This window comes from Polyodon spathula, chromosome 41 (assembly GCF_017654505.1).
Source record: "Polyodon spathula isolate WHYD16114869_AA chromosome 41, ASM1765450v1, whole genome shotgun sequence".
Taxonomy (NCBI): Eukaryota; Metazoa; Chordata; class Actinopteri; order Acipenseriformes; family Polyodontidae; genus Polyodon; species Polyodon spathula.
The window spans coordinates 1,567,829-1,574,544 of NC_054574.1; positions in this window are offsets into that span (position 1 = coordinate 1,567,829).

A 6,716-nucleotide genomic window follows, 5' to 3' on the forward strand; every position below is an offset into this window, starting at 1 on the left:
AGAATGAACTCATTTTGCTACATAAAGTTTAATGAAACCTGCTGAATAAATGTTACGTTAACATATTGAATTACATACCGCTTTGTAGTTTTCCATATTCTTAATGAAACACTACGTGACATTTTGAAATCGAGCATGAAATACTGTGCTACTGCTATGGCTTTGGCAGACTTTTGCGATATCATTGTGTACTTTGATTACATGATGTTAAATAAAATATCAAAATTATGTTCATATAGTTTTTTGTTTTTTTTAAATATGTCTCAAACTTAAAATTCTAGGTGATGCAGAATGTTTGACCATAGCCATAAATTCAATCCAGAATATAGTAAAACACAAACAGAAAAGACCTCAAATGAAAAGTCTTACCATCCACTGCTGTCAGGGAACGTATGAAACAAACAGCTTCGAAAAAAAAAGCCATGCTGTAGCGATCGGTGGTGAAATGAGACCGAGTGTAAACTTCTACCACTGCGGGGGGAATTAGTTTGCCTTTGTATCCTTTGCAAACGCCCGTGGACACCAGAGGTGCGTCGACACACTAGTCAGATTGCTAGAGCAAGGTTAAAATAACAATAACAAAACCACCAAGAACAAAAACAACATTATGTAAATAATGTCCAATACTTCCCTCCCCCTAATTCTTTTAACATATCTACGTTAAAGTACATTTCAATAGTTCCATGATTAGTAAGCTCAGTATAGATCATCAGCGAAGAATAGATTACAGTGGACATGGATATCAGTATTGCAGTATTTGATTAGTTTACTGGTCTGCTGTTTTGCGGAGTTGTCTATTCTGTACGACTAGATCAGTCTGCAGATTTCCTACCAGTCAACCGACAGGAAAGAATGTTTGAGGGTCTAGCATCTCCCTACTTCATTTAAACACAAAGAGCTGCAGTCAAAGCCAAATTATTTGATTGTTCACAACACTTTGTATGCTTGCAGTATACTGTAAAATACAAACAGTACTCAAGGCACACTCTACACAGGTGGTAGTATGGCAGCAATAATCACAACAGTGGTCCATCCCTTTTTGAAAAGCAGTGGGCTAACAGCTACAGCAAAGGCTACATTCAGTGCTGCCTAGCCACACTATGTTGAACAGATCCAGCCAGGGAACAAGCTAATGCTCTCAATGCGGTCAGAGTCTGTATCGTTGAGCCAGAGGGCCATCTTATGGGGGGATGTGGAAGCATAATGCATATTGAGAGTAGTCTGTAATATTGAAAAACTAGCATTGTGAAGGGAACCTCAACCCAGAGCTACTGAATTAGTAAGAATAAGTATTGCATGGTACCATTTGGCTTACCATAGTGTAGTTAGTGGCACAGTGGGTTAGCATCTTCCTTTACTGTGTGGCACAAGAGAGCAGGAAGGTATGTATTGTGTTTCTCTTTTAAATAGGTGCATTCACGGTTCTCTCGAGCTCTGTTACTGTAGTTTAAACATTATTATGATTTATTTTTGTTAGATTCTTATTACATCAGTTCAATGTACATGCCCACTTAGCTCTCTAAAAACAAGGCATGGCGCTTTTATGTCTCAGAATACAAAACTAAATCTGTGTTTGATGGAAGACTGAAAGCAAACACGCTTTTTAAAGATTTAACCTTCAAAAAACTTGGCAGTAGCTGTGCGTATGAATTTATATGTACACAAAAGGTTTAAATGATTAAAAAAATTATTATTTTCCGGATGTTTCGGGCAAAAGCCCTTCTTCAGCTTTAAACCTTTTCTCTCATATGCCTTCAGTTTTGTACACTGCAGTTTTATAAATATGCTTTCTATATATAAAATTATATATATATAAAAAAAAACAGCGATTTAAAATTAAGAATATTCCCCTAACCTTTTTTGCCATTACAGTTGTGAAATAAAGATGAAAATAAAATGCCCTGGAGAAATGGCCTGGAGATCCTTGTTTTCTACCTCGCTACGATATTCATCAATAATGGTTTACTGTGCCATCAACCCTGTTAAATGGCCCACATGGATTTGAGAGCATCAGCGAATCATAAAACATTTTGCAAGTGTAATTGGACTAATTAATCTGCAATAAACCAAGACAGTTTGTACGACTCTGTACGCGGAGGGGATTCGGACATTTAAAAGAGTCGACACAGTGACTATCGCTTGCACCCGTTCAGATGAGTTTCATGAAAAAGCTATATGGTGCTGGGGAAGCCACTGTCTCCAGGGCCCAGGACTGCGTCCACTGAATGAGAAGAGTGCTGTGGACAGCTTGTCCAATGAGGGGCAGAGTCCAGCAACGCATCGGCTGCCACTGGAAGCTATGCAGCAAGAAACACCGAATCAGTCCAATTTCACTGCAGGAATACATCCTTTCCTGCAAAGGAACAGCCGTGACGTGACGGAGAGATATCAGCTGTCTATTGCGGGTGCACGGTTCCGCGTCCAGCGCGTAGCGATGTTCATACAGTATGGGTGTCAGACTGTGTTTCATTTCCTAATCTTTTAAATTGCAAGATTAAACACATTTTAAACTTGAACGTATTTGGAATGCTGGTAACCACTCTGATAAACCTGTAAAAGCAGCACTTAAAATAAATGACAGCATTATTAAAATAGTAACAGAAAATATGTCACAAAAAGAAGAAAAGTATCCAGTTGTACCTACATTGTCCATTTCTTGGTCTCTGTCCCTCCATAGCGAAGTGGTCTAATGTTTTCAGAAATGTAGCCGACCTCACGTACAGATCCTGGGTGTGTCTTGCCTCTGGGGTTCTTCATGCATGAAGTAATCCCTAAATCCAATCCTGGAAAGCTTTCCAAGTCTAGATTTCGGTTTCTTAGGAAACACCAGCTCTGAGCCTACACACTCGGAGATGCTTCGTGCAATGGAGCTTAAAAGACTTGAAATACATTACAAGAGCTTTGTGTGCGCAGGCCAAAATGTGAATCTCCCTGTTCCAAATGTCTTCTTGAAACTAGGCACGTATCTTATTCCAAGTGAAGACGTCTATTCTTTACTCTAATGCAACCTTCCATTGTAATGGCTGAGTCAGGAAATGGACTAGAATGTTTTCTAATCTGTTTATCAAGGGCAGGGAAGCTTTTAATGGATGTGTGCACTTTACCAGATTGATACATTATGCAAATGGAAGTGGGGTTATGAACTACAAAGCATGATGTATCAAGATGCTATATGACACAAGATTATTTGTAATATGGTCTGGAGAGAACATCCATTATGAAAGAGTCCACTGTTCACAGCATTATACAAACTGACGTTTCCTTTACTCTACACTGTGTAAGAAATCAATACAAGAATGTAACAAAAACTCTGTTTAATGAACTGTTTTAGTATTACACAGTACTACATCTTAATAAAGAATGTGTTTCATTGCATATCCAAATGCAATGTCCCCTATACGACTGCCATAGCAACACAGCTGCCTCACACATTATTCATGCAACCCTGCACTTTAAATATGTACGTCAACGTTAACATCATGAGACATGTTTCATGCAAAAGACCCTAACTGTCTTTGATTTTCACCATCAAGGACCGAATTCTTCCATTACACCAGCGCATCAGCAAGCTGGCCTGACCTTACACTCTCTAATACCCTTCCCTTAACAAGCCATGCAGCTCGTTATCAAACAATAAAAGCACAAATCACTTCTACTCTCAAGAATCATACATATATATAAAAAAAGTGCTCGTCTTCTCCATATTAGTAGTCTTAATCTTTTTTGCTGGGCCAAATATTTGAATATTCAAGCAAGCACTGCTTGAAATGTATTTGGTGACAAAAAGGACTGTGTGTGTCATAAAAAACTAAAAATGTGACATGTAACGTACAGATTAAAATTAGCAGTTATTATCATACAATATTACCTGTGTTTATTTTTTTGTTAAAACAACCGTGATAGAGACTGTGAATTTGATTTACACAAAGGTGTGCTGCAATATGTTGTGGGGTTTATTAAATGTGTCTAAAAATAGCACAGATTTAAATTCTGCCGTAGTTAGGACCCTCCCTGGCTATTTACACCCTGAAGTGCACAACAGAGATTCACATGCACTGTTAGATGTCTGATTTCCACAACGTATAGGCTCCCACGTTAATTATCCAAACAGTGCCTTATTTGAGATATGCAGCAGTTAACATCAATTGAATAGACCCCCTAGAATTCTTATTTTATGGATTCAACCTTTGCAGTTTCAGTGCAAAATACTGCGGCTGAATTCTTATTATGTTCACAATATCAAGGCGTCTACAGTTTACACATGCTGCCATTTCTAAACTGCTCTCAATTAACTTGAGAGTGAATGAGGGCTGGGACCCGATGCTATCAGTCAGTCTGCAGAAGCAGTAAAAGTCCCTGAGCTGGGCTGGGTTATGGGGCTTGAAAGCTATTCAGCAGAAACCAGCATCACCTCTGCACCGCTAAAAAAGCACCTGGGTTGGGTTTTTTTCACCCCCTTAAATTTTTTATTAACTTGCCTGTTTGATGGTTCATCTCACCCCAGAGATATAGTCCTTTGCACCAACTATAAGGCTGTTCAATACTTTGATAATAATAACAATAATAATAATGCATTTATTTTTATATAGCGCATTTCATAGTGGACCACCATCACAAAGCACTTTACAGAGGTAGGCTGTGAACTGTGCATTATATGCAGTCACTTACAATAGGACATTGATTTAACATCTCATCCGCAGGATGGAGCACAAGGAAGTTAAGTGACTTGCTCAGGGTCACACACAGTGAGTCAGTCAGTGGCAGAGGTGGGATTTGAACCGGTGACCGTCAATGGGAGAGGTGGTATTTGAACTGGTGATCTTCTGGTTACAAGCCCTGGACTTTAACCACTGGACCACACTGCCTCTTAACATCAGACAGGTGGTGGCATGTGCTGCTGTAGTTTTATAAAGCATTGGAGCCCATTCTCCTGGGCAAGGCTTTTTTATGACTTGGTTCACAGCTTCACAACAGTAAAAGATGGATGGCGTGCAATGGAATTGACAAGGACAGCATCTCCGTGGGTTTACACTCTTACTCTGTCCAGGGTTTCTTCCACAGAGAAGCCTTGCAAAAGATGATTCTCACTGGAGAATGAAAGTTTCAATTTCAGTGAGGTTACCATGCATGTCACACACTGCAGAATGTGTTCAAGAAGCACAGACTGGAGCCACTGCAAGTGTTATGGCTAAACCAGCAGTTTTGTAATGCTTTCCAATTTATAATCTCTTACAGCTCATGTCATTTGACGGCACCAAAATTAGATACTAAGACAATTTTAGTACTAGTCCTTAGAACTGACAGCACATCGATACTGTTCAGGGCATGCAAATATATAATACATGACACAATGATGCTGGGACAGCTTGAGTATGATTTATGATAACATTTTGCCAATAAACTCTTTTTGCATCCTGAAATGAGTCAGCTCTATGAATTATGTATAGTTACGTCAGCTTTTTAAATAATGAACAGGATGTGGCTTTACATTTTATTTTATACTTTCAGAAAGTTTGATGTTCCTCAAATTGAAGCAGTTTCATATAGGGAACTACCAGACCTCAGTACATCAAATATACACAATGGAGCTGTGGTTCTTTCTGTAACTCAACACTGATCAATACAAAAACATGACACAGCATTCATACAGTACAAAGTACATATAGGAAGGCAAGTTAAGCACAGTGTGCAAATGCATGTGATGTACAAGATTTCACAGGACTGTAGAGAAATGTGATGATCATGTATACCAAATGGACCAGCAACTGGAGTGAGAGACTTGTATAGCTCTAAAATGAGAATAATTGGGAATCAGGGGGTGTTTGAATGATGCGTTCAGTGAGCTATGTATAGAGGGTAAAAATGTCAAGTGGAAATTACTGATAGACCTTTGGCATGTGTCACTTACACATGCGATTAGCAACTGATCAATGCACAGCACATTCAGCTCTCTCTCAGCAGGACAGAATGGATTGCGTGGCAGTGCGTTTGGGAATTCAGTTTAACTTTTTACATGCAGCAACATTACATAAAACAAGCTGCCCAGCTTAATCCTGCTCAATAAACGAAAACAAGAAATGAAGGGATTCACTTACTGAAAACATCCTAAAAGCATCTTATTAGGACAGTATCAATATTTTAGGAAGGTGACACGTAAGCTTCCGGCTATCTTCAAGCACAAAGCCCCTTTTTTGCTAATGGAACCAAGACATAACATTTTAAACACTCATGTAAAACAAAACCAACACACTGAAAAATCAATGAGAGAACGGTTGTGTTGGCATGTCTGTACGGTGCAAAGAGTAGAAAACTGAAGAGGCAAGCTTGGGAGCTGTCCAAAGACTTCAGCGACTCAGCAAGCACAGGCTTGCTTCACAAATGTACCACAAATGAACACATTGGTAAACGTCATATGCTTGAAACTTGAAGAGAAAGGCATTTGTTTTCATTAAGAATTGGTGCTACAAAAAGCCACAAACACACTCTGAGGAAAGGCAGTGGAAACAAAATAATGATTTTAATAAACAGAAGAGAAATGAAGACGGAACAATAAAACGCAACCCTAGAAAAGAAGGGCTTCAGGCCATCTTTGAATTGCGCATGTGTTACTTGTCAGATAAGAAGGTGAAACGCACTAAATATCAGCAATGTGTGAAATGTTACTGGAGAGAAATCCAATTTAAAATGATCTGCCATCCAAACCAACACACAGCTGA